At 35.5% G+C, this 23,107-nt stretch overlaps 1 long non-coding RNA gene across 1 annotated transcript; it reads right to left on the bottom strand.

The window, feature by feature from the left end:
• Positions 1–1,830: 1,830 nt before the first annotated feature.
• On the bottom strand, positions 1,831–20,055 carry LOC109191369. Its single transcript, XR_002055904.1, has 3 exons — positions 19,959–20,055; positions 6,132–6,141; positions 1,831–1,842 (listed from the first exon to the last, which is right to left on the bottom strand). It is a non-coding gene; the product is annotated as an uncharacterized LOC109191369 (long non-coding RNA).
• Positions 20,056–23,107: the final 3,052 nt, after the last annotated feature.

The following is a 23,107-nucleotide window of genomic DNA, read 5'->3' as shown; positions in this document are numbered from 1 at the left end:
GGCCCTTTGTGAAAGGATCTGCAATATTCCTTTCAGATCTCACAAAAATCATTGTGATTACCCCATTTATTGTTAACTGCCGTATAGACTCATGTCTGACTCTTATGTGTCTACGTTTCCCATTGTAGACACTGTTTTGCGCAACACAAATGACAGTTTGTGAATCACAATGTGGTGAAGGTGTTGGACACCCCACAATTACACGGTTATCACCATGTTTCTTAGCCACTCAGCTTCTTGGGATAACCCCTATTATCTTTCATAAGAGGCGGTTAGCCCTTTTCTACACAAGTTAGGGATCTCTTTAGGTCTATCTCAACATGGACCATGGTAGCCCTTTTCCACTCAAGTTAGGGATCTCTTTAGGTCTATCTCAACATGGACCATCCCAATTGAGTATAAGGCACCAAGAGCACTTTGTACTCATGTCATTATGCGGTGAATTCATTAGGTTTGTCTCAACAAAACCACCCTTTCTCAAAGAGTTATGAATTCATTAAGAGTTGTAGCTCAACCTCACATGCGGTGAATTCATTAGGTTTGTCTCAATAAAACCACCATTTCTCAAAGAGTTATGAATTCATTAAGAGTTGTAGCTCAACCTCACAAGTACACACACTGTCGGAATGACCAACTAGTGTACTATTTTGTAACTCTTTTCATGGCTTCGTTTGACCACAGAAGTGGGATTCACCACGAATTCATTACCACTTGGACTTCAAGTCCTTCCAATGAGTCAACGACTAATCCTCATAATTAGCCCTCAAGTAAGTTGATTCTTTTGACCAAACTTACATGCATTTTGACGAGTACTTCGTTTACTCGTAAATAATCCCTTGAGATTTTCATGTTTAACATGAAACATTCTCTTTCATCATTATTCTCAATACCACAGAGAAACTTTTGATGAAAATATAAGGAGTTTATTACCCCCACAAGCAACACTTACAAATAATTTTGTCAAACGTATTTGATCTCTTACCCAGACTGATATTTGGTGCCCAACTTTAGCTCCTTTGTAGACTGAGTTTTGCCGACTTACTTTGTGAACCATTATAGCAGTTTTGCACTCTGCCTGATACATGCTCAACAGTTGAATATATTTCAACAAACTTGGTTATCTCAATTGATCACAATTACCCTTTAACTAGGAATTATAGGTATTTCAATATGACTCAACCAAGGGTTTAAATAATATATATACAAGTGCTCATTGTTAGTAAGCTATAGAAATAATGTTGTCCACATGCTACATCAAGTTGAACAACATAATCACAAAATTCACATCATATTCTTATAAGAAATTAATCTCATACAAAAAGAATATGTTTAAGTTCATATTTGTTCGGAATATCTCTCAACAATGAGACTTCAGAGTTGCCACTAGCACAATTTTTCTTCCCTTAAGGAATTTTAAAACTCATATAAAGCATTCATAGGATGCAGATCAATATTACTATTGCAGTACTTCAACAACTTTTATTGCAAGGCTTTGATTGTATTAGCAACATATGAAAGTCATCCTCATTTCAGGTAAAGATCAAGTGGCGCTCTAACTAGCCTGCATGATCAACACCCTACTTCTTAAAAACTCCCAGGTCGAGTGGTGAAACCGAAGTTTACTTAAAAACCATCTTCCTAGACAGAGTGTTCAAGAATGATGACTTTTCCATGTTCTCACTAAATTACAATTGAAGCCTATGATATAAAATTAAGAGCATATATCTATGCACGAATTATTTCAATTAATGTCATTAGTATTCAAAATACTAAAGAAATAAGTACTACTACGTAATCAAAATCTAGACAGCTCAACTAGAATTCAGTACTAAGATAACCATACTTCATGCGAACCCTTTAGAACTAGAGCAAATATAGTTACTCAAAATAACTATTTATTTAAAGAGACTCAATACTCATCTTGCTCTGTCAGATTGACTTTTGCTAGTTTTGCCCTTGTGATGGTAGCACTGGTGTGCTCGGTGTCCTTGCTTTCTGCACGCAAAATACCTCCCTTTAAACTTCTTGATTTTTCTACTCCTTTCGTTGTAGACGGTTCTGACACTTTGATTTTCGTTGACTGTTGCACAATAACGCTTTTAACTGTTGGGGAAACTTGCAACGCCAATGCGCGATCTGGAAGCCTTTTAAGACGCACGGACACTACGGATGTATGGTAGAAAGAAAATCTGTGCCGTGTTATAATAACACTACCTTAAAAGCGTTATTTGCCGAGTAACGGTGCAGTTAGAACCCTGGCACGCTTTCGACCGGCTACACAGACCTACTACGGATAGCTTGCACTAGCAATCGCGTAAGCGAACCTCACTATTGCTCAGACGACGGGAGGGAGAAGGAGAATCAAATAAAGGACTCGAATTCAAGGTGTTTTTTGAAACGATGTTGGGAGCTGCTATTTATAGTAAGCAGCCCCCCATCCCTTCCACAAAAGGAAGGACGCATATCATCCACAAATAAGCGCAATATGCGCTGTTTCACATTAATAGCGCATGATGCGCTATCCACCCCTTCATTTCCCTTTGAAATTTTCCAACATGTATCTATCAGCAACCATCCCACTGGTCTCCGCATTCACAATCTGGAACTCTGATTTCCAGACCTTTTTAATGTATTTTGCGAACTTAATGTGTTTGCTTATCTCGGTGGAGGGGAACCTGAGATTTCCCAAAGCCCACCCATGCGACGATGCCAACAGCAAGTATAATCCATCCAAAAATGTCATACTTAAGATCACTGCTCTTCTTGTTCTTTGCAGTCTGCTATTGTAGATTATAGCATTTAGTACAGACAATAGAAGTATAGTCATAAAGAAAAAGATAGATGATGACATCAAATCAGTGTTGGAGCTAGGGAGAAACAGAGGCTCGCCGCCGTATATGAATTTCTTGACTTGGCCAGTGAAAAGGTCGACTTTTGCGAAGCCAGAGACTTTGGGCCAAGGCTCTGCGATGGCCAAATATGCGTACTTGGTTTTCCTATCCAGTTTATTTCTGTTCACCATTCCGGCCTCCAAATGAGTGACTGAAATAAAGCTACGACTGCAGGGACGCAATCTTCTTAAGCCTGCTGGTGAGAAAATCCGACGAAAAACAACTGCCGGAAAAACCATGGAAACCGCACAAAAAAAAGTGGACCCAAGCTGTCGGAGAAGATGAACGTTGCCGAAAAATATTTTCGCCGGAAACATCATTCTTTACCGTAGTTCTTCTTAGCACCCATCCTAAAAGTCGACTGGAAGAAAAAAGAAAAATATGCATGTGCTAATATAGGTGAAAAGATAGCATTGTCCTCACATTTAACCCTCTTTTGACACCAAACTTAACCAGACGGCCAAGAGTGGTTATTTTTAATTAAAAACTTGAAGGACGTCTCGTGGTCGTTTAAAAGTCGAATGATCACAGCTGGTAAAACGTTAATACTCGGAGGACCATGGGAGGTATTAACTCTATTATTTATACATTAGTTGCATTTTTACAAAAGAAAAAGAGAAAAATAAACTCAAGTTAAAATTAACATAAAATTATCATATAAAGTGTAATTAATTTTAATTTAAAATGACATTTTTGTCCAAATAATTGATATTACAAAAATGCCCCAAAGTTTTGGGGGGAAAATTTTTCCAGACACTTCTATCTATCTATCTATCTCTCTCAGGGACGGAGCCAAAAGGGGGCAGGGGGACGGTTGCCCCCACTCACCCCACCCCACCCCCTATATAATCTTTGTATGTATTTATGTATATATAGTACAGGTTTTAGTATTAGTATATAAAAAACTATTAAATGTTAATAAGAATGAGTTAGATTAGTTGGTAAATCACATGTTTGGTAATTGTAAAGATCATGGTTTCAAATCCTTGCATTAACATATTATTTTTACAGTGTTTTCCATAACTTTTTAATACACACACATATATTATATATAATATTCTTTTATATTAATAATGAGATGTGTAATTTATAATGTGTTTTCTATTCAAATTATTTAATCAAATTAATTAATTAATTATTTTTTTAAAAATTATTTCTTTTGTTTTAATGTTTCGCCTTTATTGAAAAAATTTTCTGACTCCGTCCCTACTCCTTTGCCCCCCTCACCCGATTTTCTGGCTCCGTCCCTGATCTCTCTGTCTGTCTGTCTGCCTGTCTATCTATCTATCTATCTATCTATCTATCTATCTGTTGGTCCCGATATGGTGGTAGAAAGTCTAGTGGGGGGGGGGGGTGAATAAATTTTCTAAGCTTTTTCACAATAAATAACTCTTTGGTAATTTCAACTCTAAATAACAAGTAAATAGAGAAGTATTTAACTTGAAGTGCACAACGGAATAAATATGTGTAAAGAGTTATGCCCAAGTAACAAATTGAATCACATGCACATGTTAAATAAGTTCAGATGATGTGTAAGGATGACAAAAATATCTTGAATATTTAAAGGAGATGGTGCACTCAATATTTAACAATATTATTCAAGATTATAAATAAGACTTCATGTTACATCAACTGTATGATGAATGTCACATGCAACACGTCAAACTTGCTTAGAATAATTCAAATCTTAAGCTCGGAAAGTTTGAGTTACATGCATACGTGAAAACACACTAAACCCGAAAGATTGAGATTTACAGTGAATAGTAAACGAGTTAGTCAAATGATAAATAAATAAAGCGAGTTATGTAATTGCGGTATGTAAATGAGAGAGACAATTTATACTGGTTCGGAAGTGGCGTAATCTTCCTAGTCCACTTTACTCCATTCACTTTTAGGAGTAATTCACTATTTTCCACACACAGTTACAATAGTGAATAAGCGCTACACAAGCACTTCTTCCGGATGTCTTACACACAGCTACACCCAACTCCGAGTATTTCGCACACAGCTATACTCAAACGCCAACTAAGTGTTTTGCAAACAGCTACACTTAGCAACTACGAGTGTTTTGCACACAGCTAGAGTATTTTGCACATAGCTATACTCTTTTTACAATTATTACAAATACAAAGGTAATTGTATCTCTCTCTAACTAATTTTGAGACTATTCAGACTAAGTCTCTTTTCTAGATATTTAATGAATATTTTGAGTACTTTGTATTTCTAGAATTCGCACTTGTTCATCCTTCTTCATATCTTCAAGTCTTCATGGCTTTTTATAGGTAATCAAATGTATCCGTTGGAGCGGGATACTTTGATATTTGAAATTTGAATCTTCATAGCCTGATATTGTTGACAATAGTAGGTCTTCAATTTTGATTTGATTGTCAACTTGCCTGACAAGATAATATTTTTTTTTTATCTCAACTTGATTTTCAAGTTGTTTCTAAAAATTATTATCTTCTTCATCATCTTCAAATATCCAACGTCTCTTAGCAATGAATTCTTCTGACATGATTTAAATTTTTAGGATAAGATTCCCAATTGTTCTGATCGTGTCCTTAGGCACTTTTTGGATTCTTGTGGCATGTGGGATGAATCAATATAAATTCATTCGAATTTATTTGGATTCAGATCATCGCTTCTTTGCCACATTTTGCTCTTTTAGCCATATCTTGCTTTTTGTTTGACTTGATTTTTGACTTGTGTATCTCAGAACTTTCTATCGTGCACTTAAGCTTCTTGCTTCTCTTAGAACACATCTTGCTTGTCTAAAATCAGATCTTGCTTGTTTGGTCACATTGTGCTCCTTTTGTGTACATCATGCTTTTCTGGTTTGATCACATCGTGCTTCTATCCGACATTGTGCTCCTTCCTTTTGACGCATTGTGCTTGTGCTTGTTGACATTGTGCTCATTGGGCACATCTTGCTTGTTGACATTGTGCTCCTTCTAATTCTGACTTATAAAAAATAAGTCCTTGGGGGGAATTAATCTCGAGTATAATCATTATATGTAAGGACTTCTACCATTTCGCCACTAGGCTCATCCAGTTATTTGTTGTAACGCCATTGTTCAATACTTCTATCCCGAATGAATACTTGTAGGAAATTAATTTTGTTCTTCATGTGGTAGTCTTTCCTTTGCATACTGACTTGATATACTGATTCATGATGCTTGTACTAAAGACCTAAATCTTAAGGGGATCTCAAGTACATTTGGCTCATCAAAACTTTATTACAAAAATATTCCTATCAATTTTCCCCCTTTTTGATGACGCCAAAACTTATACTCAGTCATTTGACTTGTCTTAAAAAATTTATTTTTCAAAAGATTTTATTAATCTTGACATAGCCATGATGAGTTTAACAATTGATTTTGACTCTAGGAAAGGTATTTTTAGCAAAAAAAAAAAAAAAAAATTCTTATTCGCATTTTTGGATTTTTAATTTATTAATGAATTTTGCAATTTTTTCAATTATGCGATTTTTACAAGCTAAGCTAAAAATTTACCTTTCAAGACAAATTAAAATAACAATAAAATACTATAAGCATCATAATCAGATGATTGATCAAAATATCATAGCAAATTGTTCATGATCATACTTTAAAGTTTGTAGATCAAACAAAACATTGTAACATCAATTACAAATTACTTTTTTTTTTTTTTTGAATGCTACTAGCTCTATTACATTGTAGTATCTGTTCATATACTTTCTCAACCTACTGAAACACAGAGAGCTAATAACACCTCCACTGAGGCTCGAACTTACAACCTTCCAAATGCAAGTCCAACCCGGATACCATTAGACCACATAGTCCTGATCAATTACAAATTACTTGATTATCTTATTCCTTCTTTCTTCCAACATGCGATTAACATGGTTTTTAACATCAACAAAATTGTTGCTAATTGCATAGTCTTTGCATACCTGCCCAATCACGTAATAGTTGAAGGCTTCAATGATGTTGTCTCCGGGCAGTATACTTTCTTCATACCATAATATGCATTTTTCTAGACTATTATCTCCTTGTAGTTCTGCATCATTTACTTTGATGTAGTCTAGAAACACCATTAGCATTAGGGATCTTGCATAGCTCTTGATGCGTCTGAATTTCTCATTTCAAACCCACATATTTTGATTGCTTGGACCACTCTTCTTCATTCCTTTTGGTAGATCATTCAGATTCACCATCTTTGGCATTTCAACTCTGCTATCTCTTGGTGTGGATTCCAAGTAAAGAGCTACTTTGTTGAACCAGTTGATGTGTTCATGACTTCCACCTGCACAAATAAAATCCCGAAATGATCTGTTAGTGGTATTAGCACTGCTAGATCCTCTTGGACTACTTGCATTACAACCAAACCAATACTCTAATCCTCCTTTTCTGGTTGTGGTATTAATTCTGCCAGCAGCAGATCTGCCTCCTCTTGAGTTGTTTCCACCACCATTGGCTATTTCAGACATTATGGTTTGCATCATGTCTTCCAAATGACTGAACCTTTCTTCCCCCTTTTTGGCGTAATTAATAAGTATATGCACAGATTCACGAAGAGAAGAAACTGATTCTGAGATGGTTTCATAGGAACTTCAAAGGCAACCAACTTTGGTGTTGATGGAGTCAATATCCGTGTGAACATCATTGATTTGATTTTCTTGTTGATGTACCACATTGAGAATTCCTTTGCTTTGATTCACAGAAATTGCTTCAATGGCCTTCTTATCATTCTTGAGAGATTGAGACAGTTGGATAAAGAACTCATTGAGTAATCCTTTGATATTAGCATTCAACCCGCCAACTTGTCTCTCCAGTGATTGGTGTGTATCAATCAAATGTTGTTGACTCTTTCTATTCTCATCAAATGAGTCTTCGAATTTTCCTGTCTGTATGTTGACAATGTGATCCACATGTGTATTTCTATCTATCTGGCTCATCAAAACTTTATTACAAAAATATTTCTATCTATCTATCTATCTGCCTATCTGTCTATCTGTCTACCTGTCTATCTGTCTATCTATCTATCTATCAATCATAAGTGTTTAAAATATTACTGAGAAGTTTTATACATTGAGAATCAAATAAAAGCATACAATATTTCAAAATCATATTACTTGGGGTTATATGATATGATTTGAACCAAACATCTCTTAAGAATTATGCTACATTCTCCTACTAGATATATCTTATTTTGAAAAAGTAAATTTTAAAACTACATAATTTTGATAAATAATATTTAAAACAATAAAGTGGTTATTGACAATATAATTAAAAAAAAAAAACAAAGCAAAAAGTATGTTGTAATATAGTTCTCATGCGGTTAAATCTGCGCCATTGATCTTACTTAAATCAACGCCCAGGATTAATAAAATTAAACAAAAAAAAACACGGTGGCAATTTGATAATTTTTGCATCTAGGTCAAATTTAAGGTGCATGGTTTGTGTGCTTAACTGCTTAAGGTGCATGGTTTGTGTGCTTAGAGTGCATGATTTTAGGGTGCTTAAGGTGCGTGGTTTTTGTGTTTAAGGTGCGTGGTTTGTGTGCTTAATGTGAGTAGTTGTTGAAACTTAAGGTGCGTGGTTTTTGTGTTTAAGGTACGTGATTTTTGTGCTTAAGGTGCGTTGTTTGTGTGCTTAATGTGAGTAGTTGTTGAAACTTAAGGTGCGTAGTTTTTCTTCTTAAGGTGCGTCGTTTTCCTTCTTAAGGTGTGTGAGTTGTTGAAACTTAAGGTGCGCCATTTTAAAATCTTAGGTGCGTGGTTGTGTTCTTAAGGTGCATGGTTTGTGTATTGAAGGTGCGCCATTTTCATGCTTAATGTTAAGTTGCTTGGTTCTTCCAGATGTGCGTTTTTTTTTTAAATTTTCATTGGTTTGAACCGTTGATCTAGATTTGATCAACAGCTCATATTAAATCACATGTCCGCACCTGAGCAAATTACTGCACCAAAATCCCTATATATATATATATATATATATATATATATATATATATATATATATATATATATATATATATATATAAAAGATCATACGAGAACAGCTTCCCATATGAGAACATGAGTCCAACAAATAACTTTTAACAGTTTAGATTTTCCTTATTTTTTGTATCCTTGTTTCCATAATTAATCTACATTGGTGAAATTATAATTGTGTGTGCATTTAAATTTGTATTAATTTTTAATGAATATACTTTTCTTGATTTTAGGACTTTTAATTATAGTAGAATTACAGTGATGAACGATAACGGGGGCTTCACTTGGTACAATCCTTGGATCTGCAGTTCGGAAATCTGTCTCCAGCATTGATGGCCAATCGCGTAATCGATTAGCAACAAAGGACATCGCTGCCTCCAGTTCCACCATAGCTCACCAGGATCGCCATATTTTGGGCCAGCGGTAGATTTCCAAGAAAAAGACAAAATGAGGAAGATGATCTATTACCTTATTGTTTCGTGTTGTGATCACCCTGGATTGAAGCAGGGATGAGTTGCAATGTGACGTTTTTTTTTTTATGGATTCGCTGGTGACTAGACCTGACAATTCGTGTATATAGGTTCATTAACGGGTCGACACGAACACGATAATGATAAATACGGGCACAACACTTTAAGGTTAACGGTTTAAATTTTTTAACATGAACACGAATACGATCTATAAACGGGTTGCCACGATAAACACGTTTTGCAAATAGGTTTCAGGTCGTATCGATACGATATGACGCGATACAGGTTTAAACCCGCTAAACCTATTAATATATATATATATATATATATATATATATATATATATATATATATTTAAAAACTAAAATTTGAAGTAAAGTTATATATATAAAAGAAATAAAACCTACAATTCAATACATCAAACAAATTTAAAAAATATTCAATTAATAACATTCATAAAATGATAAAATAACATCCAAAATTCATAATTAAAGATGTCCATAATAATTTTTTAGAATAAAATTGAACAAAATAAAATTCAAATTACATATTGTTGAACATCAATAATTGGTGTAAGGTCTTAACCTATGTAGTACATTCATCCTTACTCATATTCATGATATCTTCTGTAATCTCATTCAAGTCGATTTGTCCTGAATCTATAAATTTTCAAAATATAACATTATAAGTCAATAAAAATAACTAATAATGAAATAAAGAAAAATAAAACAACAATCATATTTATAAACTTTATTTAAAAAAATGGTATTACCTAAATCCTCATACAACAAATCTTTGCAACAAACAATTCCCTCTACAATTTTTGGTTTAAGTGAGCTTCGATATTGGTCAAGGACTTTACTGGCAACACTAAATGCAGACTCTGAAGCTATGGTAGATACTGGAATACTTAAGATATCTCGAGCCATGACAGCAAGTTGATGTTATCGAAATTGTTTTCCCTTCTAAAAATGCAAAATATTCAAGTCTACTTTTCTGTCAATTCTTTGTTCATCTAAATACATCTCAAGCTCAGACATTTTTTTCGAACCCCAAAATTCAGTGCATTCATAAGTGTCAAATTCCTAGTTACATACACAAAAAAAATACATATTAAAATAATTCCTTAAAAATTGATATAAGAAAATTATTATATGCATTACTTAAAAAATTACCTCAAAATCATCATCATTACTCCCGGTGCCAACTGAGTCATTGCTAAGATTCATATAATATGATGAAACATGCCTATGAGAAATCTTGTCAGCATATTCATTGTAGAGAGAAAATAAACTCTTTTTACCTTTTAAAAACTCCATAGAATCAGGCCCATAAAGCTTTTTGTAACTCCAATCATTAAATTGAATCTTGTAACGAGGATTCAATATCACAATTATAGCTAAAATAAAGCTAAAATCATACCAATACTTCTCAAACTTAGCAAACATTTTGACAAGCATATTTTTCATACACAAATTATCCCCATTTTTTGTTCTTCTAAAGTTAAGCATGCCTTGAATATAACAAGAAAGTACAAGTTTGTTGTTGGATGCTGTTAGTTAACAAGAGAGAACTTTACGTGTGAATATGTAAGTGTGTTTACTGATTCCATATAGCTATACAAGCTAGGCTATTTATACAGAAGAATGAATGATGTTAACCACATATTCAAACTCAAGATACCCTAGGCTAGGAGTTAATGTAACACCCCACTTTTCTAACTCTTAATCATAAATCTAAACCACAATTATCATAAACTAATCAGCGGAATTAAATAGCTAAAAGATAACTAGTGGGAATGTCACCGCCACAACCACCACTCTGTGGTGATTGCACAGGCTAAGGGATAGAACTAGAAACAAAATAAATATCTAACATCCATAATATAAACTGAAATCATAAGGGGGAAAAAGGTTACCCCAAAAGTCTACATCATCAAAGTCTACAAATCGACATAAGTCTAAAATCTGGATAATAAAGTCATCAACAAAGCATAAGAGTTTAGACATCTCAAATTACGAGACTAATCTAACTCGATCACTTCTCAATGCTGGGCTCACTTGAAAGGGGTTTTGCAAGCAACACATAGACAAATAGGAAAACACCCGTTAGCACGAAGCTAAGTATAACCACACTCAACCCTGTAAAGTACTATAGAATATACTTTGAAAACATTTGATTTCACTTGTATACAACAAACTCATCTCATATACATCTTTAGATCTATTATATACTTTCTAGATGCTTGCAACCTATAATATCAACAAACATGCTTCAAAACATAAGACTTAACAACCTAGATACTTCAACATGTAAACTTCACAATAAACTTAACAAGCAACTCATGCTTACAAGTAATATCATGCTAGTAAACTATATAATAGGTATTCTCATGCTCTCAAATTCTCATCACATAAACTGGATATACAAGGCTTCAAATATGACTATACGTTCATGCTCGATGTACAAACTTAAATCAACATTTTCATTATACAAACACATACGATATTCTACTCAAATGCAATCTTGTGCAATACTATAGTCACATGCAACCTCGTGCAATACTATACTCATAGTCACATGCAATCTCGTGCAATACTATACTCATACTCATATGCAATCTCGTGCAATACTATAAATATATACTCATGTACACTCGTTGTAAAAATAGAGTACTTTCTGTGAAGGTCTCATTGAGTCTCTCTTGATTCGCTTTCTTTCTCTTGAGTCTCTCTTGACTCACTTTCTTTTCTCTCGAGTCTCTCTTGACTCACTTTCTTTTCTCTTGAGTCTCTCTTGACTCACTATCTTTTCTTCTCACTCGTAGACGGCTCAGGATTTCACCGTAGCGTGAACTGCCCCATCGGGAGCGGCGTAACTCCGACCCAATATCTCCTACCGTCTATAGTACCAATATCGTGGTTCTCACTCTGTGGAATCAGGTATTGAACTATTAGTGTGCACACCCCCTGACCATGATTCCAAGCCTAGCGGGCAGTTTACAACCTCGTAACGTGAGAATACGCCGCGTTACATACACTGGGACCGCAATATCCATAAAATCATCCGAGAGGACATAGTCCAAATGGAATCCTCCAAAACCTCACCGATATAGATAATACATAGATATATCTCTCATGAATCAATCTCATGCATGCAACAACTCTACTATTCCTCAATGCAACAAAGAATGATATACCACATGCTTATGAATTTTTGAAAGTAATATTTGGCTCACGTTGGCCACTTATGCATTTTTGAAATATGACATATGTGAGATGCAAAATACTCTATAATATGCTTCTAAACCATGTATATAAACTATAAAATACTCAAGAATATAATATCATGCTCGGTTTGCAACATATCAAATTCTATACATTTCTACCAACAAAATATGCTTCAATTCTCATTAATCAAATATCACATTTTAGTCATGCTTTCTTAATAAATCATATTCTCAAAGGATCATGCTTCTCTACTCAATACAAAAATATCATCAGATCACATAGTCAAGCATTTCTCATACACAGTGAACATAGCAAAATATGTATTGTGTAGCAAATCATTCAACAAATCCTTCATAAAATACTCATTTTTGATCCAAATTCAACGAAGTCAAAACCAAAACATGCGTTGAGACGATCCCGAGGTACCGAGCCACAAGGGCCTGTGACACCTGGCCCGAAACGACACGTAGTTGAACCACAAGGGCCCGGCCACTGCACAGATTCCTCTTAGATCAATACTCAGGGGCCTGGGGCGGGACTCCTCATGAGCCGCCCCATGTGCCCCGTTACAATAACGGGCCTAGGCGGCGACCCTCTTCTAGGGTCGTGCCCTAGTCCCGTGTAACTCCGGCTCTAGCCGGCGGCCCTCCTGATGGGCCGCGGCTAGGGCCGCTGGTCTGGTCTAGTGCCCACTGTGTGTGCACCAGATGACATTTTCATCTGCAAATTTAATCCAAACAAGTCCAAAACATTCTCAACAACTCAAAGAAAAATACTAGATCACTTATAAGCATAAACCCAACAAAATCTCATAATTTCTACTCAATAACAAAGGCTTCACAGAGCCAAAACTTAAGAAGGAGTCCATGGGGTTATACCTCTTGTTGCCTCTTCTTCTTGTGTAGATTTCTTCTTCCTCTATACCTAGCTAGCACCACCCTAACTTCCTAAACTTCCCAAACAAAACATACAAGCTAAGCCTAAGGATATAAACCTCAGAGATTAAAACAAATGAAGCTGGAAACCTTAATGGAGATGAAGGAATGGATAGTAAATGCTTACTGTGAGTTTTCTTCTTCTACTAGAGCTTGGAGATGCAAGGATGGGATCAGGAGAAACAATGAGAAGAGTGAAGTATAAGTAGGGTGCAAAACCCTAGGTAGATGCTCAATGATTGGTTGGGGGAAAAGGGTAATTTTAGCTTGTTCTTCTAAAGTATCAGACAAAGCTTTGTGGTTCACCTTGTATCATGGACCCAAGGGCTAGAATTGCTATTTTAAATACTTTGGGGATAAGAATGAATTTTCTCAAAAATTTTTCTAGACGAACACTTGTTTGAAGCTTCTCAGAATTCTCCCGGTTCCACTCAGATTGGTTTCTCAGTTTAAAACTTGGTACGCGAAATACCCGAAAATTTAGGATTTTGGAATTAAAATAAATTTCGGTGTTGAAGTAATTTAAAATGTAACTCAAAATAATTTATTCAAACACCAATTCATCTCGAAAATTTTTAATGGAGTGAAAATAGCTATTTTGGAATTTCTTAAAACCGAATTTGTAAAATTAAATTTTGGGTTGTTATAGTTAATCTATCAACCTCCCATGTATATATCTAACACCCCCACCCCCTCAAGCTAGAGCATAGATATTGATCATGCCCAGCTTGTTACAAATATACTCAACTCGACTTCTACCCATCCCTTTCGTAAACAAATCAACCAGTTGATCAGCACTCCGAACATGCACATCTGAGATCATCCCTTGTTGCACTTTCTCACAAATGAAATGACAATCCACCTCAATATGCTTGGTCCGCTCTTGAAACACAAGGTTATTCGTGATATGTATTGCAACACTATTGTCACACCACAACTTTATCGGTAACCTCACTCGTACACTAACTTCCTAAAGAATATTACGCATCCAAGTTACCTCACACGTTGTGTGAGCCATAACCCTAGACTCTGACTCTCCACTAGATCATGCTACAACATTTTGTTTCTTACTTTTCCACACAACTAAATTACCTCCAACAACATACAGTACCCTATAGTAGACTTCCTTTCACTCGGTGACCCAGCCTAGTCTGCATCAAAGAACGTCTCAATGCCCATGTGTCCATGATTCGCATACAAAATCCCTTTCCCAAGAGAACTCTTCAGATACTTCACAATCTGAACGTCTGCTTCCCAATGGGCCTGAGTAGGTGACTCCATAAACCGACTTACCACACTCACTAGAAACGAGATATTCTGGCGAGTAATTGCGGGATAATCCAATTTTCCTACCAACCTTCTGTACTACTCTAGATTATCAAAGGTCTTCCCCCTCTCCAGCTACAAGCTTGACGCCTTGATCCATAGGTGTCTCACAAGGCTTTGAGCCTAGTAACCCAGTATCTTCAAGTAAATTCAACACGTACTTCCTTTGTAAAATGAATATGTCTCTCCTAGACTGATTCACCTCAATGCCCAGAAAATACTTCAACAGCCCCAGATCTTTAGTGTAAAATTTGTCTTTAAGGAAAGATTTAAGGGCACCAATCCCTTCGGCATCATCTCTTTTGATCACCATATCATCGACATACACTATTAATAAAATACATTTAGTGTTAGTATGATCACAACCACTCCTATGCATTCCAAACTCAACAAATGCACTACTAAACCTTCCAAACCATACCCGCGGAGACTGCTTTAAGCCATACAATGACTTCTTCAATTTACATACCTTACCAGATCCCCCCTAAGCAACAAACCCAGGTGGTTGCTCTATGTAGACCTCTTCAGTTAACCCTCCCGTAGGAAAGCATTTTCCAGATCTAATTGATAGAGAGAGGCCAATGATTAGTAGCCGATAATGAGATAAAAATACGAATAGACGTTAACTTAGCCACTAGAGAAAATATTTCTGTATAATCAACACCATACGTCTTTGCATAGCCCTTGGCTACCATGCGTGCCTTCAACCGAGATATAGAACCATTAAGGTTTGTTTTAACAACATAAACCCACTTACACCAATGAGAGCCTTACCATCCGGAAGAGGAATAAGGTCCCATGTCTAGTTTTCCTCCAAGGCTGCCATTTCTTCCTTCATAGCTGTCTTCCACCCATCATGAGACCAGGCTTGACACATGGTTCTCGGAATAGAAACTGAATCTAACTGAGACACAAAAGCACGAGAGGACAACGACAAACGATTATATGACACAAAAGAAGAAATAGGATGGTGACTTCGTTTACCTTTCCGAAGAGCAATGGGGAGATCTAGGTTTGTTGACGAAGATTGTGGCAGGGGAGCAGTCACAGGTGGAGCTTGTGGAACACCAACTTCTCTTAGTCGCCTAGAGCAGACTTGGGTAACTGGAGCCCTTTGACCAGACTAAACTAAAGACGATGGAAGGGTTACTGTATGGGTAAGGAAATCCTCTTTTGCTGAAGAAATGGAACTGTAATAAGAAGATGCAGAGATACACTCCTAGAATAAAGTAATTTCAAAGAAAGTAATATCCGTTGAAATCAAATAGCGGCATAAACTCAGGAGAATAACACCTATACCTTTTTTGAGTCGGAGAATACCCAAAAATATACATTTAAGCGACTTGGGATCAAGTTTACCCAGTTATGGACACATATCTTGTACAAAGCATGTACAAGCAAATATTTTCGGGGGGAGGGGAAACAATGGTTTTGTTGGATCCACAATATCACACGGATTTTGCACCTGAAGAATTGTAGAAGAAAGTTTATTGATTAGGTAATAAGTTGTATGTACTGCATTTGACCAAAACTTTTTAGGAACCTTCATTTGAAATAGTAAGGAGCGGACCACCTCCAACAGATGCCGGTTTTTTCGTTTTGCTACACCATTCTGTTAAGGAGTACGAATATAAGAAGTTTGGTGTATCATTCCATTCTGGGCTATATAGGACAGAAACTAGTTTGGAAGATATTCTATTGCATTATCACTTCTCAAAATTTGGACAACCCTATTGAATTGGGTTTTCACCATGGCACAACAATTGTAGAAAATATTAAACAACTCATTTCTAGACTTCATAAGATAGAGTCATGCATATCTAGAGAATCATCTACGAATGTAACAAAATATCTAAAACCACTTTTAGATGTCACATGACATGGGCCAAAACTTCCGAATGAACTAATTGAAACAAAGATTCTACCCTGTTATTGACACTCAGAGGATAAGGTACACGATATTGTTTAGCAAGCTGACAAGACTTGTATTGTAAAGTAAGCAAAGACTCTAAACTAGGATATAACCTCTTCAACAATGATAAGGATGGGTGAGCATACCGATAATGAATTGGAACAGAGATGTACTTCCCAAGAGACCGACCCGTTCAACCTCAGAAGATGACAACTCAGCTTGTTCCAACACATATAGGACATCCACCTCCTTTCCCTACCAATAATCTTCTTCGTCAACCGATTATGAAACAAACAATAACTAGGAAAGAATGTGACACAACAATTTAGGGCACGAGTAATTTGGCTTATTGAGAGCAAATTAAATGGAAATTATGGAATGTATAACACATATGACAATGGTAAAGCATGAATGGCACCATCATCTCCTTTACCCATAACTAGAGTGGTTTAACCCTCTACAAGGGTAACTCTAGCAACACGACTAAATGTGAGGTATTTAGAAAACAAACTCATATTACCTGACATGTGATCACTCGCTCCTGAGTCAATGACCCACTGGCGGTAGGAAGAAACAGATGAGACACATGCAGTAAGATTTCCTGTATGGACAAACGTAGCAGAAGCAGAAGACGGAGGTTCTGGACAGGAAAAAGGTTGCGAGGAAGAAGACAGCTTCATTTGATTCAACATAACCAGCTCTTCATCACACAAAACCACTACATTTCCTTCTGGTTTGGTAACTACATTAGCAAACCTTTGCGGTCTAAAGGGCTTCATACACTGGTTGCGTAAATGGCTGGGTTCTCCACAATTGAAACCAACCCTCTGCCCTCGACCACATCCTCGTCCTCGCCCAAAACCACCACGTCCTCGAGAACGGCCACCACTACCTCGTCCATAATTCTCATTACCACTGGACACAAGAACTTTGTCTTCACCACTATTTCCCTGTGACATAAAGGTAGTCCTTTCAGAAATTTTATCAGTAATATTATCGTGTGTTGAAGCATTTTGGACCATAGAAAATACTTGATCTAGTGTCTCCATCTCCTTATTCCCTAGCAATTGAGATCTAATATTCTCATATTCCTTGTCCAACCCAGAAATCCAACTAAAAGCAAGCAACTGATCACGTTGTTTTTTCATTGTCTACACATCACCTGTTATGGGTATCGCAGTACATAAAGCTTCACTTGTATTTTAAAGGCATAGTAATAATCCCTAATATCTTGTTCTTTTTTAGTAGGACGATAGACATCTTGGGATAACTGATATAATTTTCTTAAGTTTTGTATCCCACTAAACCATTTATCTATCAACTCCCAAACTTCTTTCACAGTCATACAATGTTGCATTGATAATATAATCTTCCTATCAATACAAATTTATCATCATTTTTCCACTATTTCGCAACATTAGGTTATGTTAGACATTCTTGAGTTAGATGCTCGTCTTTACCCATGCCACCCAAATTTATTTTAACAAAAAATTTCCACTCTGGCAGCGAAACCCAGGCATTTCCCAGTTCCGACCACGACCCACTACTTCAGTGTTGACCGCTCTAATACCATGTTAAGAGAGAACTGTATGTGTGAATATGTAAGTGTGTTTATTAGTTCCATAGAGATATACAAGCTAGGTTATTTATATAGAGGAATGAAGGACGTTAACCACATATTCAAACTCAAGAAACCCTAGGGTAGGAGTTAATCTCTCAACCTCCCATATATCTCTCTAACAGATACTTGGTTCTAGAAAACACACAAGTAATCTCATAAAAAATTCCTAAGAACTTACTAAGCTTATCAATTCTATCCTACTCATCTTTAGATGTACCATGCTTATAATTTGAATCACTAATTTCCAAGTGAGAAAAAACCATCCAAAAGTAAAGTGCACTTTGAAGCATAAGATATGTAGAGTTTCACCTAGTTGGAACATCTTGCCTTAAACCTCTTTTTTTTTTTTTTGTATTCAAACCCACTAAACTCACACATTCAAGAAACTTTTGTTTTCTAACTTGAGAACCTTTCACATACTTAATTCTTTCCCTTACTTTTTTAACAGCATTATCAACTTCATTCAACCCTTATTGCACAATCGAATTAAGAATATGAGCACAACATCTGAAATGAAAGTATCTCACCAAAAAAAAAAAAAAAAATCTAAGATGATAGTATTTATCATCATCTAAAAGAACATTTCTTGAATTCAGATGCAGTTGTAAATAATCAACAAAAGTATCATTGGCATAAACATTATCCAATGCCACAACAAACAACTTACTTTCAATTCTCCAATCGGCTAGTAATCCATACACATTTTCACTTAATGCAATACCATTATGTGGATGTGGTATATAAGAAAAATTCAAGATTCTTTTTTACAAAGCCCAATTTTTATCAATAAAATGATTAGTAAGACATATACCCATCAGTAGTGATAGAAGTCCACAAGTCTGAAGTCAAACTAACCCTACCAGTGTTTCATCAAGCATGAATTTTATCTTATTCTTTTCTCTTCGGTGCAATTTAACTATATCAGCTTTAGTAGTATTCCTAGAAATAGTAGGCACATCATCCTTCAAGTAAGATAAAACAGTTCGAAAACCACCATATTCCACAAATGGCATATTATGCATAACAATCGTAGATATTATTAACTCCTGGAACTTTCCTTCATTAAATTTGCTAGATCTCATTGACATAGATCTGTGCTCACCATCGATAAGCATTTGACCTATGTTATGTGTGTTTTTCCTAACACAATTTGTAGTATGATGTTTTATATTACCTGTCACATACTTGCTACCATAATTGATTAGAACTGCACAATATAATATTTTCACTTTGCTTTGATTACATTCTCACCATTTGTATTCGTGGTGACCAAATGATCAAAAATGATCCCATACTTGTGATCTCAACTTCCTTTTATGTTTCATTGGCTTTTGTGGATCTTTTAGTTCTTCTTTAACTTCCACACAATCATATGTATCTTCAATTTCAACATTCTTATTGGTAATATCTCCACTTTCCATTTGTTCTAACCTGTGAACCTATAAAATATAACACAATAACAGTAAATTCAACATAATTGTTCAAACTTTACAATTCACCAAATATATAATATAAACATTTTAGAAAAATAGGTATACTTGTACATAGCAATATATACAACAAAATAAACAACAATATAATTCATTGCAATATAAATAGTACTACCTCCGTCCCATTTAATGTGTATGGTTCGGTTAACGATGCTTGACTGAATTTATTTTTAATCTAATTTTTCATAATATTAAGTTTAGTATTAGTATACAAAATTTATGTATTTAGAAACTACACTAAAAGTACTATTAAACACAAAAAATCAAATTTAAAAACAAGTAAACAATGGTAAAGAAAATAAACAAAGAAGAAAGAGTTGATTTGACCAATGAATAATAAGTAGGACAGATAAAATGGGACAGCTAGAGTAGCAGGCAGCAAGTAAAACTGTAAATAGCAAAATATGTTTGCTGCAGACATTCCTTGTGTCGCAAAATAGCAAAATACACAACAATATAATTCAACTAGTAGCGTTGGTGATGTTCCTGGTGTCACCCCAGCTTTTGCTCTGACCAACTCCTTGCCCAATCCCCCTATTATTGGACAAAAGAATTCACAGACACAGACAAGCACTGGAGTTGCCTTGGTGGGGACTTCTTTCGCTGCTACTTGCAAGCCCCAGGCTATCGTACCCCTTCCGGCGACAACCGGGACCCTCTGGTGTATACATAGTCGGGAGATTATTATTATATAATATATATGGGAGACATTAACGGAACATATATATATATATATATATATATATATATATATATATATATATATATGGTTGAGTTTACATGAGGACAGTGATATATATAGAATTGTGCGGATAAATAATGGGCACACGACAAATTAATATCATGTACACAATTTAATAAACAATGACACACTAGGCGTACATTTAAACATCAGATTCGAACTCAGACTCTATTAATTAATAAACCTAGCTATGCACACGACATACAAACTATGGCACACGACATAAAAACTATGGCACACGACTACATTAGGACATACACATGACATATAGACTAATGGCACACGACTACACCTGTCAAATCTATGCACACGACATACAAATTATGGCACACGACTACATCATGCCATCCACACAACATACAGACTAATGGCACACGACTACACATGTCCGCAAAGTCCTCTATAATATACTTGTCCTCATGTGAACTCAACCCTATATATATATATATATATATATATATATATATATAGTTTGCAAGAAATCCAGAATAGTTCGCAGACATTAACAGAAGATTATAATATTATATAGAATATATACAAAGAAATTAGATATACAAGATTGCAAGTATTATTGGCGTACAATAAGTGGCGATCAAAGTATTAGATTCTTTGTAAAGCTTCAACCTTCAAAGGAGTATTTAGTGATCAAATCTTCAATTTTTGAAGCTCTTGACAGTTTGACGGTAAGAAATTAAGAATCAAGGTGAGACACTGAGACCACCTAAATTTTCACATGAAATTGTGAAAGATATTTGTATAGAGTAAAAATAAGAACAAAACTTTCAAAATTTCAAGTCTCTATTATTATTATTATTATTTTTTCTTTTTAGTTTTAACTTTCCTTTTTTTTTTTATTATCAATTATTAAATAATATATTTCTAACAATGTGTTCTTAGTGAGTTATAAATAGGTGTGGGTAAACGAGTTAACACGATAATATTAACGGGTTTTTAATAAGTTTAATGGGTTGACCCGTTAAGACACAAAACACAATTGGTCAACGTGTTAACAACCCGAGACACATTAAGGATAAACAATAACTCATTATTTTTGTGTCCAATTTTGTGTTGTGTTAACAGGCCATGTCGATAATTGCTAGGTCAACCGACGGCATGCAAGCTTTTGGGTTTTTTTTTTTTTTTTTTTTTTTTTTTTTTTTTTTTTTTTTTTTTTTTTCTATGTCTCAGTTTGTTGTTCTCTCTCTCTCTCTCACACACAAACACACACACTCTCATGGGAGTGTGGTGTTTGGCGGCGGTGTAGGGTTGGGTGTTTTGTTGGGGAGGAATGTGGGTTGTTATTGGTAGTGTGCATTTGTTTGCTTCTATTTGTGCATTGTTTAGTGGCTTTTATGCATTTGGTTATGTCTTTGTGTGCATTCTTATGGTCCTAGGTTCTAATGAAGTGGTTGTGCATTCTATAGTGTGTGGGTCCACAGTGGAGCTGTCGGTGTGTGGTTGGTGGTTAGTGTGCAATTGTTTGATGGGGGATTTTTGCCAGCTATAATGTTGTGTGGTCTGTGTTTCTTATATATGATGTGTGCATTTGTTTGGTGTGATATGTTCATTGTTGAGTGGTAATGGGTTTTGGGATCTGCTATGTATAATTGGTGGTGTTGATTACTTGTGATTGTCATTGTTTTTGTTTTTCATTGCATGGAACTCAATTGTGCGCACTTGACGGGTGTGTTATGGAGATTTCGCTTGGTGGAAGTACTAGTCACCAACTTGGGATGAGTCTATTAAGCCTTTTATGTGGGCAACGTTTTGATAATTTAGAGAATAAGGATTTATTAATATAGGAATTTTGGAGATTCTGCACTTCTTTGTACTGTTCTGTGCACTTCTTAACATATTTCAATACTTTGGGCGTTTTATAAGTGGTTGTGACAACGAAACACATGTCTAAAAGATGATAAAAATGTACGAAAAAATGTATGTCATCCCATGTAGAATGCACAAAACGACCACGTGATGCACACAACAGCAAATGACGACCTATATTAGCACAACGCAAGCGCACACACGTATAATGGTGTGCATTTGACCGAAGCATACCAAATTACACACAGTAGTGCATACAAGTGCACACATCCCACTACCGTTAACGTGGTGATATAGGGTACAAATTAAAGTTAACTATTAGAATAAGTATTGAGGGGAAACCCCCCCCCCCCCCCCCCCCCAAATAATTAAATAAATAAATAATACAAGCATATTAAATGAAAGGAGGGAATCTCATATTTTTCTATATGTAGATGAACTTTTCATTCACACAAAAGGACTGATTTGCCCCTAAATGATTTTCTTTTTCATTTTTGAATGATAATTATATAGCTTAGATATGTTGTCACGTTCTCATATGAGATGGTGTTCTCACATGAACCCTTATGTGTGTGTGTGTGTGTGTGTGTGTTATAATATACCAAGCCTGTAACACCCCCGATTTCCATGCCATTTTAAACTTAAATAAGCAAGAAAATCTAACCACAATATAAGCAAAACACAGCGGAAGTCTA

This window comes from Ipomoea nil, unplaced genomic scaffold (genome assembly GCF_001879475.1).
Source record: "Ipomoea nil cultivar Tokyo-kokei standard unplaced genomic scaffold, Asagao_1.1 scaffold0205, whole genome shotgun sequence".
Classification (NCBI taxonomy): Eukaryota; Viridiplantae; Streptophyta; class Magnoliopsida; order Solanales; family Convolvulaceae; genus Ipomoea; species Ipomoea nil.
This window is presented reverse-complemented; position numbering and strand designations above follow the sequence as displayed.